We start from the raw sequence: 12,852 nt of genomic DNA on the forward strand, positions 1-12,852 counted from the left end.
TTCTCTCTTAACTATAGTCAAAGTAAAATTCCTGTTATTCTGCAAGAAAAAAATTATTTTACATTAAAAAAATTGAGCTCTTTCTTTTCCATATATGTGAGCTTCTTGGAGGCAAATTAAAAGTATTGAGATTTCCAGAAGAACCACCATTTAAGACTATGCACTAGAGCTGCTTTCAGATGTTTTTCTTTCTCTAGTAAAGTCTGGAAAAAATTCTGGCAAATACCTTTGTAAAAAATTCAAGTATAATTAACATAGAATGTAATATTGTTTTAGGTGTACAATATAATGATTCAACAATTCTATGCATTTCTAGTGCTCATCAAGTAAGTGTACTTTTAATCCCCATCACCTATTTCACCCATCCCCTCACCCGCCTCCCCTCTGGCAACCACCAGTTCTATATAGTTAAGAGTCTGGTTTTTTTTTGTTTTGTCTCTTTTTGTCCCTTTGTTCATTTGTTTTGTTCTTTAAATGCCACGTAAGAGGGAAATCATATGGTATTTGTCTTTCTCTGACTGATTTCACTTACTTCACAGCATAATACTCTCTAGATCCATCCATGTTGTTGCAAATGGCAAGATTTCATTCTTTTTTATGGCTGAATAATATTCCTGTGTGTGTGTGTGTGTGTGTATACACATATGCCACATCTTCTTTATCCATTCATCAGTCAATGAACACTTGGGCAGTTTCCGTAATTTGGCTATTGTAGATAATGCTTCTATAAACATCAGGGTGCATAAATCCCTTTGAATTTGTATTTCTGTATTCTTTGGGTAAATACCCGGTAGTGCATAGGGTAGTTCTATTTTTAACTTTTTGAGGAATCTTCATTCTGTTTTCCACAGTGGCTGCACCAGTTTGCATTCCCACCAACAGTGCATGAGGATTCCTCTTTCTCCATATCCTTGCCAACACTTGTTGTTTCTTGGGTTGTTGATTTTAGCCAATCTGATAGGTATGAGGTGGTAGCTCATTGTGGTTTTGATTTGCATTCCTCTGATGATGAGTGATGTTGAACAACTTTTCATGTGTCTGTTGGCCATCTGGATGTCTTCTTTGGAGAAATGTCCATTTGTATCTTCTGCCCATTTTTTAATTGGATTTTCTTTTTGGGTGTTGAGTTTTATAAGTTCTTTATATATTTTGGATACTAACCCTTTATCAGATATGTCATTTGCAAATATCTTGTCACATTTTGTAGGTTGCCTTTTAGTTTTGTTGTTTCCTTCACTGTGCGTGGAAGCTTTTTATTTTGATGTCTTTTTTATGTTAATCACCATACATTACATCATTAGTTTTTGATGTAGGGTTATGGAACCCTACAACCTATGTAGGGTTATAATCAGAATTATAATTTACATTTATCTTCTCCCATTCACTCTGTTACCTTTTCATTTTGTTGATGGTTTGTTGCTGGTTTCTATGGTAGGTGAAAGCTTTTTCTTTTGGTATACCCACAGTAGTTTAATTTTGCTTTTGTTTCTCTTGCCAGAAGAGACATACCTACAAAAATGTTTCTACAGTTGATGTCAAAGAAATTACTATCTATATTTTCTTCTAGGAATTTGATGGTTTTAGGTCTCACATTTAGGGTTTTTTTTAAAGATTTATTTATTCATTTGAGAGCAAGAGAGAAAGCGAGCAAGCAAGAGCAGGGGTGGGGGACAGAAGGAGAGAATCTTCAAGCAGACTCCCCATTGAGTGCAGAGCCTGACACTGGGCTCGATTTCAGGACCCATGAGATTACAACCTGAGTGGAAACCAAGAGTTGGATGCTTGGTTGAGGCACCCAGGGGCCCCTCACATTTAGGTCTTTTATCTATTTTGAGTTTATTTTTGTGTATGGTGTAAGAAAGTGGTCCAGTTTCATTCTTTTGCATGTAGCTGTCCAGTTTTCCTGGCACCATTTGCTGAAGAGACTCTTTTTTTCCCATTGCATATTCTTGCCCTCTTTGTTGTAGATTAATTGACCATATAATTGTGCATTTATTTCTGGACTCTATATTTTGTTCTATTGATCTCTGTCTACTTTTGTGTCAGTACCATACTGTTTTGATTATTACAGCCTTGTAGTATATCTTGAAATCTGAGATTGTTTTACCTCCAGCTTTGTTGTTCTTTCTCAAGATTACTTTGGCCTTCAGGATCTTTTGTGGTTCCATACAAATTGTAAGATTATTTGCTCTAGTTCTAGTTCTATGAAAGATGCTCTCGGTATTTTATTTTACATTTTTTTTAAATTGATGCTGTTGGTATTTTAATAGGTAATCTGTAGATTGCTTTGGGTAGTATGGACAGTTTAACAATATTCTCCTGATCCATGAACATGGGATATCTTTCCACTTGTTTGTATCATCTTCAATTTCCTTCATCAGTGTTGTATAGTTTTTTGAATATGGTATTTCACCTCCTTGGTTAAGTTTATAGGTATTATTATTTTTATTTAGGTATTTTATTATTCTTGGTGCAATTGTAAATGGGATTGTTTTCTTAATTGCTCTTTCTGCTGCTTCATTATTAGTGTTTGGAAATGGAATGAATTTTTGTACATTGCTATTATATCCTGCAACTTTACTAAATTCATTGATCAGTTCTAGTGGTTTTTTGGTGGAGTCTTTAGGATTTACTATATATAGTATTATGTCATGTGCAGATAGTGAAAATTTTCCTTTTTCCTTAACAATTTGGATACTTTATTTCTTGTCTGATTGCTGTGGCTAGGACTTCCAGTACTGTGTTAAAAATGGTGAGAGTGGACATCCTTCTCTTATTCCTGATCTTAGGGGAAAAGCTCTGTTTTTTACCTTTGAGTATGATGTTAGCTGTGGGTTTTTCCTATTTGGTCTTTATTATGTTTTGATATGTTCCCTCTAAACCTACTTTGTTAAGAGTTTTTTAAATCATGAATGGATGTTGTATTTTGTCAAAAGCTTTTGATGCATGTGATGAGGTCATCATGTTTTTATCCTTGGCTTTGTTAATGTCATATATAAACAATTGATTTGTGAATTTTGTTCTTTTAAAACTTATTTTATTTAGGGGCACCTGGGTGGCTCAGTTGTTGAGCGTCTGCCTTCAGCTCAGGTCATGGTCCCAGGGTCCTGGGATCGAGCCCTGCATCAGGCTCCCTGCTCTGCAGGAGGCCTGCTTCTTCCTCTCCCACTCCCCTTGCTTGTGTTCTCTCTCTTGCTGTGTCTCTCTCTGTCAAATAAATAAATAAAATCTTTAAAAAAACATATTTATTTTTAAGTAGTCTTTACACCCACTGTGGGTGTAAAGATCATGACCTCAAGATCAAGAGTTAGACCTCCACTGACTGAGCCAGCCAGATGCCCCTGATTAGTGAATTTTGCATCTTTCTTGCATCCCTGGAATAAGTCCCACTTTATCACGGTGAATGATTTTTATAATGTATTGTTGGATTCAGTTTGTTATAGTCTTTGATTTGAAGTCATTTTGTCTGACCTAAGTATTGCTTCCCTATCTTTATTTTAGCCTCTTTTCCATCCCTTCAGTTTCAGTTTTCATGTGTCTGTCTGAAGTGAATCTCACGTAGGTAGCATATAGTCACCCTTTGTCTTTGGATTGCAGCATTTAGTTCATTTATATTTAATGTACTTATTGATAGGTATGCCATTTTGTTACTTATAGTTGGTTTTGTAGTTCTTTTATTTTTTTTCTCATGCTCTCTTCCCTTGTGGTTTGATAGATTTTTTTTTAGTGATATGCTTGAATTTTTTCTCATATCTTTTATAGGTTTCTGATTTGTGGTAACCATTAAGTTTATACGTAACATCCTTTACATATAGCAGTCTATACTAAGTTGATGATTGCTTAAGTTTGAACCCATTCAAAAAGCACTAAATTTTTACTCTCCACCTCTTCCTCCCAGGTTTTACCTATATGGTGTCATACTTGACATCCTTTTTTATTTTTATTTTTAAAAGTGAGCTCTATGCCCAATGTGGGGCTTGAAGTCAGGACCCAGAGATCAAGTGTTGCATGTTCTACTCACTGAGCCAGCCAGGTGCCCCATCTTTTATTATGTTAGTATTCAACTGTGCAATATTTTCCTTTCCTTATTTTCTTATTCCTGATTTTGGCTTTTTTTTTTTTTTTTTCTACTCAAAGAATTCACTTTAATGTTTCATGGAAGGATGGCTTAGTAGAGATGAACTCTAACTTGTATGTGAGCAACTCTACCTCTCTACTCTGAACGATTGCTTTGCTGACTTGAGTATTCTTGGTTGCACTTTTTTTTTTTTCATTTTGGCAATTTGAATTTATCATGACACTACTTTCTGGCTTGCAAAGTTTCTGCTGAAAAACCAGCTGATAGTCTTATAGGGTTTCTCTCGCATGTTACTGTTTTTTCTCTTGCAGCTTTTAAAATTCTCTATTTATCACTACTCTTTGCCATTTTATTTATTACATGTCTTCATGTGGTCCTTCTTGGGTTGATTTTGTTGAGCGCTCTCTGTGCCTCCTGGATTTGGATGTCTGTTTCCTTCTTCAGATTAGGGGCATTTTCAGCTATTATTTTTTCAAATTAAATTTGTGCCCCCTTTTTTCTCTCTTCTTCTGGGATCCCTATAATATGAATGTTATTACCCTTGATGATGTCACTGAATTCCTTTAACCTAGTCTCATTAAAAAAAAAAAGATTTTATTTCTTTATTTGAGACAGAGAGAGAGAGAGAGCACAAGTGGGGAGAGGAGCAGAATGAGAGGGACAAGCACACTCCATGCTGAGTACAGAGCCTGACATGGAGCTTGATCCCACGACCCTGAGATCATGACCTGAGCTGAAATCAAGAGTCAGATGCTCAACCAACTGAGTCACTCAGGTGCTCCAACCTATTCTCATTTTTTATTATTTGTTTTTCTTTCTGCTGTTTAGCTTGGTTGCTTTCTATTACTCTATCTTCCAACTTGTTGATTGTTTTTTTCTGCTTCCTTTAATCTACTCTTGATTCCCTCTAGTGTATTTTTAATTTCAGAATTAGAGTTCTTAATCTCTGATTGGTTCTATTTTATATTTTCTATCTCTTGGTTGAAGTTCTCACTGTCATCCTCCACTCTTTTCTCAAGACCAGCTGGTATCATTATGACTATTACATGAATTCTCTATCAGGCATGTTGCTTATCTTCATTTCATTTAGCTCTTTTGCTGTGATTTGTCCTGTTCTTTCATTTGAGACATAATCCTCAGTCTCCTCATTTTGTCTAACTCTGTTTTTGTTTCTCTGTGTTAGAAATGTCAGCTATATCTCCTGATCTTGAAAGTAGTGGCCTTATGAAGAAGGGGGCTTTTAGTGTCCTGTAGGACAATGACCCCCACTCACCAAAACCAGGCACTTAAGGGGTGTCTCCTATGTGTGTTGCATGCACCCTATTCTTGTGGCTGAGCCACATTTTTCTTTGGTCTAATTATCCACAATAACTCTTTGCCTATTGTGGTTGGGGTTTGATCCCTGTGCTCTCAAGGGAAAAGTCTGGGGCCTCCTTGGGTTTATAGTTGGGTCAGACCAAGTGCTTGCCCTTAGCCCATGTGTGGGGGCTGTGACCACACCGAACTGCAGGGATCTCCCCTGCATTATCCCCTGAAAGGCTTTCTTGGTGGGTATGGCCTGCGTCAGACTAGATGTCTGCCCCCACCCCACTGCTGGGGCTGCAGTTGAGTTGGTGTGTGTGGTTATCTTCCCCTCTCCCCAGGGCAGGAGTCACTTTGGGGCACTGGTTACTGTCATGTCTGCTTGTAGAATGAGTTATGTGAGGCATTGTTTTGGAGGGCCCAGAGGGGGTGGATCTGCAGGAGAATACAGGGGTGTGATGCAGCTTTACCAAGCTAGGTGGAGAGTGTTCCAGCTGGTTTTTGCAGGTGTCAGCTTATCTAGGTTATGGGGGTGGGGAGAAATGGCACCAGACAACTCTTTTGTTTTCTTAAGGATCCTTGCCCCTCCTGCACATGTTCTGAGATTAGTAAATATTTTTCCCTTCTACTCCAGGTGCTTTCCACACTGCTGCTTCTATGATCTCTTAGTGGGGTAGTTTGTTATGCTGCCTTTTTTAAGGGTGAAGACTCAGTTTCCTATTTCCTTATGGCTCTCTCAGAGCTGAGTCGGCTGACTTTTAAAGTACCTGGACGTATGTGGAATTTAAGAAAGAAAACAGATGAGCATATGGGAAGGGGGAAAAGAAGAAACGGACAGAGGGAAACAAGCCATACATAAGTGACTCTTAATGACAGAGAACAAACTGAGGGTTGATGGAGGGAGGTGGGTGGGGGATGGGCTAGATGGGTGATGGGTATTCGAGTGGGCGGTTGTGATGAGCACTGGGTGTTGTATGTAAGTGATGAGCCACTGACTTTACCCCAGAAACCAATATTGCACTATATGTTAACTAACAAAATTTAAATAATAAAAAAATTAAAGTACCTTGAATTAAACTCCATTGGTTGTGTAAACTCAAGAAGTTAAGTCCCACTGGTTTTCAAAGCCAAATGTTATGGGGACTTATCTTCCCAGTGCAGGTCCCCCGTGTCTGGGGTGCCTGGTTGTGGTCTCTTCTCTCTTCTCTGTGCTTGTGGTGTCCCTCCCACTTTTGGTTAGTTTTGCTGGGAGTTTGGTTCCCTATACAGCCTCTACCTCTCCTACCATTTTCAGTGTGGCCTTCTCTCTACAGTTAACTATGGAGACTCCGTTTGGCAGTTGTGTAGTTTTCTGGGTTAGTTGCACTCTAGAGGCTGTTATCTAGGTGTATCTATGGGAGGAGGTGAGCTTAGGGTCCTCCCATTTTGACATCTTCTCAGGCTCCTCTGTATCAAGTGAATATCTTGTTATTCATAAAGCTGAATTTGTTTCAGTTTTCTTTTTGGTTTTGTTTTTTTACAGAGACCATGTCCTTCCTACCTTTGTTATATTTTTTAATCTTTTTTTATTTTTTATTTTTTTAATAATCTCTAAACCCAACGTGTGGCTCAAACTCATGATCTTGAGATCAAGAGTCACATGCTCTATTGATTGAGCCAGCAAGATGCCCCTTGTTATCTTTCTAAAAAAATGATAGTAAAGGTAAGGTATTATTCTTTTTTCCCCACTAAGACAAAAAGGCAAAACAACAACAACAACAAAAAATCCCCTAAATATGTGGATCTCCATTTTGGGGTTGGGTGGGTACAATTCATGAAATTCAAAGGTCTGAAAAATTCAAAGATCTAAAAGAGGAGATTGAGTTCCATACTTATATTTTCATTTTTTATTATTTTTAAAAGATTTTGTTTGTTTATTTGACAGAGAGAGAGAGTGCAAGCACAAGCGGGGGAGTGTCAGGCAGAGAGGGAGAGGGAGAAGCAGGCTCCCTGTTGAGCAGAGAGGTCAATATGGGGCTCAATCCCAGACCCTGGGATCATGACCAGAGCCAAAGGCAGATGCTTAACTTACTGAGCCACCCAGGTGCCCTGAGATCCATACTTTTAGATCATATTTTTTTAAACATTTTTTTTTAAGATTTATTTATTTTAGAGAGAGTTCGAACCTAGTGGTGAGGAGCAGAGGGAGAGGAGAGAGAAACTTAGGCAGACACTGCACATCAAAGTGGGGCTCAATCCCATGACCAGGAGATCATGACCTGAGCAGAAATCAAGAGTTGGCTGCTCAACCAACTGTACCACTCAGGTGGCCCCATATTTTTTTATATGAAAATTTTGAGCAGGAAACACTAGCTTATATGTATTTATTTATAAATTGTATATCTCTTACTGATTCCATATAGGTTAAATATTAGCAAAACATAAATGCTTATTTTTTAATTAATATGTATTTCCATTCTTCAATGGACCAATTTGCATTTTAGAGGCCATTGGTTTGGTTTGAAGATAAGTGCTTTAACAAGAAACTTCTGAATTTTGAAAAGTGAGAAAAGAATCTCTCTTTAGTCTCCCTTGGCATCTGTAGATGGCCATAAGATCATGTATGACCCTCTGTGATCCTATGCAAAGTGGTTTGTGTATAGTTATTTTTCTAGAGTTTGGGTCATCATGTGAATCAGATTCTCAAAGATTAGGATCTCCAGAGAAAACTACTAATCCAGTCCAGCTGTTCCAAAAGACAGAAAAGAAAGAAAATTGCCAGAGTCAAGTAAATTCTGAACTCAGATGCTATTTACATTTACTGAATTCCTATTTCATTGCTTTTAGGATTGCTCAGATCTCTCTCTCTCAGTCTCATTTTGGGAGGATTAGGTATTCACAAACTATATAACATATTCTCTTGATTGTAAAGTAGATTTTTTTTTTTTGCATTTTTAAATGCTAGCAATACTTTATTGAAGAATAATTTTCAGAGTAAAATGCACAAATTTTAAATGTACAGCTTGATGAATTCTGACAAATGCATACATCTAAGTAATCATCACCCAGGTTTAGATGCATGACTTTTCCATCACTTTAGGATCTTCGCCTGTTTTCCTTTGCAGGCACCCCCTCCTTCCCACCAGAGGCAATTGCTACTATGATACCTATCACTGGAGAATATTTTGGTCTAGATTTGAACTGCATATAAATAGAAATATATGGTATACAGTTTTTTTTTTAAGATTTTATTTATTTGAGAGAGAGAATGAGAGAGAGAGAGTGCGCACAAGAGGGGGGAGTGGGAGATGGAGAAGCAGACTCCCCACTGAGCAGGGAGCCCGATGTGGGACTCGATCCTGGGACTCCAGGATCATGACCTGAGCTGAAGGCAGTCGCTTAACCAACTGAGCCACCCAGGCACCTTACAGTTCTTTTTCTGGTGACTGATATCTTCAATATAATGTTTTTGATACTCAAATAGTTGCATGTAGAAGTCCTTTTCTATTGTTAAGAAGTGTTCCGTTGTCAAGATACACTGTAGTTAATATACTCTCTTGCTAGTGGATATTTGAATCATCTTGTCTTTGGTTATTATGAATAGTGATGCTATGGACATTCATATACATGTGTTTTGTGAACATATACACTCATTTCTCCTAGAAATATTTCAGGAGTGAAATTTCTGGGTCAGTAAGTGGGTGTTATTTAATTTCATTAGAAGCTACAAAACTGTTTTTTACATTGATGGTACTGTTTTATATTCCCACTGGATGTACGTGAGGGTTCCAGCTGCTCTGTATCCTTGACCACACTTGATACTGTCTGTGTTTTAAAATTGTGTTATTCTGGTGGGTGTGTTGTGTTCTTCTCTTCACCTCCATTTTAACAGTTCTGAATCTGAGATACTTTTATGGGTTAATATCAAAAGAAAGAGATTTACCAGGCAGAAGAATGAGTAAGGAGAGATCAGAGGTTGTCTCTGACTCGTCAAATTCAAACTTAGAGTCCACAGAAGGAATCTGTTCAGTTGTAAGCTTGCCTGAGAGATTTGTTTGGTAGCACCATTTTAGGTAGATTTAAATTAAATGTGGATAACTTTTTTTCCTTTTTTAAAAATTTAAATTCAATTAATTAACATATAATGTATTATTTGTTTCAGGGATACAGGTCTGTGATTCATCAGTCTTAGATAATACCCAGTGCTCATTACAACTATATCCTCTCCAATGTCCATAACCCAGTTACCCCATCCCTCCACCCCTTCTCCCCTCCAGCAACCTTCAGTTTGTTTCCTATGATTAAGAGTCTCTTATGGTTTGTCTCCCTCTCTGGTTTCATCTTGTTTCATTTTTTCCTCTCTTCCTTGATGAGCCTCTGCCTTGTTTCTTAAATTCCACATATCAGTGAGATCATATGATAATTATTTTTCTCTGATTGACTTATTTTGCTTAGCATAATACCCTCTAGTTCCAGCCATGTCATTGCAAATGGCAAGATTTCATTTTTTGATGGTTGTGTAATATTCCAATGTATATATATAAAAATGTAGATATCTCATTATTGGTCAAAATGTCTTCAAAAAGATCACACTATACTGTAACATTGAAACAAAAGGTATTGTACATACAGATCGCCACCCATTGCACCTAAAGGCAGATCTTTCTAAATGCTTTGGAGTAGTTGATAGTTTTTTAAGCTCAAAGAAGTCAGTGTGACAATTCATGTGCCTGATTCATGTGACTTCCTCTGATTTTAGTAAAAAGCTGTTTAACTTCCAATGGCATGTATTTCAATTAAGAAAAATATAAGTGATGGGGTGCCTGGGTGGCTCAGTCGTTGGGTGTCTGCCTTCAGCTTGGGTCATGATCCCGGGGCCCTGGGATCAAGCCCCACGTCAGGCTCCCCGCTCAGTGGGAGGTCTGCTTCTCTCTTTCCCACTCCCCCTGCTTGTGTTCCCTCTCCCACTGTGTCTCTGCCAAATAAATAAATAAAATCTTAAAAAAAAAAGAAAGAAAAATATAAGTGATGAGTTTAACTGAATGGAAAATGAAGATAAGCATTATTATTTTTTGATTTGCCTTGAAAGTACTTTTTAAGCTACACATACACATGATTTCAAATTCAAGTTTTGAAAATAAACAGTAAAATAGGTCCTTCTTCATTTGTCTTCCTTGGGAGAGGCTAGTGTTAGCATTTTTGTGTGTGAACTTCAGGAGATGTTCTATACAAAAAACAAGAAAATGGGGGCGCCTGGGTGGCTCAGTTGGTTAAGCGACTGCCTTTGGCTCAGGTCATGATCCTGGAGTCCCCGGATCGAGTCCCGCGTCGGACTCCCTCCTCGGCGGGGAGTCTGCTTTGTCCTCTGACCCTATCCCCTCTCATGTGTTCTCTCTCTCATTCTCTCTCTGTCAAATAAATAAATAAAATCTTTTAAAAAAAAATGTCTATCTTCCCTTGCTGCTCCCTGGTCTTCCTCCTTTTCTTCTTCCTTAAAAGAGACAAATGAAGGTTGCTGGAGTGGTGAGGGGTGGGAGGGATGGGGTGGCTGGGTGATGGATATGCTTTTCCCACTTAACAATATACTTTGATTTACTTTGAAATTTTACTCCTACTCCTAAAGTAGTAACAAAGAGGTCAAGAATATAACTGGGTTAGGGAAAGCTGGTGTTGCTTCAATGCCAACAAGACTGCCCAAGGCCAAGTGATGCAGAAGAATCTTGATGAACTAGGCTAAATCTCAAACATTGCTTGAGGGGATTCAGGAAGAGCTATACTGTTTACATCAATACAGATATGCGGTTATTACTAAGTTAAAAATCACGGCACCTTTCGTATAACTTCTTTTTTAATTCCTTAAAATGTTGCTTTGTTGGTAGGTACCTCCTTCATTGTGAGGAAGATGAAATTCTAGGTATCTTTTTTTTTTTTTCTTTCTTTCTTTATTTATTTGAGAGAGAGAGAATGAGAGACAGAGAGCACGAGAGGGAGGAAGGTCAGAGGGAGAAGCAGACTCCCTGCCGAGCAGGGAGCCCGATGTGGGACTCGATCCCAGAACTCCAGGATCATGACCTGAGCCGAAGGCAGTCGCTTAACCAACTGAGCCACCCAGGCGCCCTAGGTATCTTTTCTTGGTTCAGGATCTGAATACTGTCTGTGTCTAGTGTATAGAACCCTCTGAGAAACTGGTCAAAGCTGTGGACTTTTATCCCAGAAAAATCCATGTAGGTACAGGTAAGTTGTTGGGGTTCACAGACTACCTAAAGCTAATGGGTCCAGATTTCTTGAAGCAACCAGTCAGCTCTGACTTGGCTGGGGAATAAAGGAAGACTGGGTTCTGTTGTCGTCTATCCCTTGGGATTGTTAGCACCAGGCCTATCATTTTTATTACTTTAGGAACTATCATAAATAAAAAAGCTGATGGCAACTTTTTGGGGGCACAGATTAGAAGGTATAAGCTTACAAATGATTTCCTTCCATCATTTCCTTTGAAATAATGCATTTGTGTTTGGCTACTTAGAAATTATATGCAATAATATAGTTGTTAAGGGCATGAGCTTGACGTCAGAATGACAGAGGACAAGAGAGTGAGATCCAAACTCTGTTCTGCTACTTACTTAGTGCATGATAATTGATACTTTGTTAGCCTCCCTTTTTTAAATCTATAAAGTAGCGATAACAATGTACTTTCTGGGTTGGTGTGAGGATTATATGAGGTAATGAATGAAGCACAATGTTGGTGTGAATAAGAGATCATTTATTATCTGTCAGTTCTGCCCCAATGACTGAGATTCTTAATATTTTGGGATTGTATTAGATGAATATAATATTCATGATTATTGGGGCGCCTGGGTGGCTCAGTTGGTTAAGTGACTGCCTTCGGCTCAGGTCATGATCCTGGAGTCCCGGGATCGGGTCCCGCATCGGGCTCGGGTCCCGCATCGGGCTCCCTGCTCAGCAGGGGGTCTGCTTCTCCTTCTGACCCTCCCCCCTCTCATGCTCTCTCTCTATCTCATTCTCTCTCTCAAGTAAATAAATAAAATTTTTTAAAAAAATATTCATGATTATTTTAAAAGATAACTGATCTAATAACCTTGAGATGAGAAGTTCAAAATCATGATTGCCAAATGGCACAAGGATAGTTAGAAACGTGCTTGGAGTTCCATTGGCCCCTGGGGAAAATGGGTTTTATAGGGATACTAGAAATGTTAAATAAAGTTTATGGAACAGAATAATTATAGTAATAGTAACCTCAGCATCTTGTCTTTATACGTGTTGGTCTTCTAAAGGCTAAGAAGCTTTTTATTATTATTGTAAAACAAGTTAAATGGGATCCTATTCATAAAAGCAAGCTGATAAATTGCCTAATAGTGTAACATATGCTTGTTCTTGGATTGGTCTCATGATTCCTGAGAATTAAAAGAAGGCTTAGATGTATTTCTATTCATGCAAGATTTGTTGAAAACGGCATGTTTCCCAAATTTGACAGATTC

Source organism: Mirounga leonina, unplaced genomic scaffold, assembly GCF_011800145.1.
Source record: "Mirounga leonina isolate KUSES-001 unplaced genomic scaffold, KU_Mleo_1.0 Mir_168, whole genome shotgun sequence".
Classification (NCBI taxonomy): Eukaryota; Metazoa; Chordata; class Mammalia; order Carnivora; family Phocidae; genus Mirounga; species Mirounga leonina.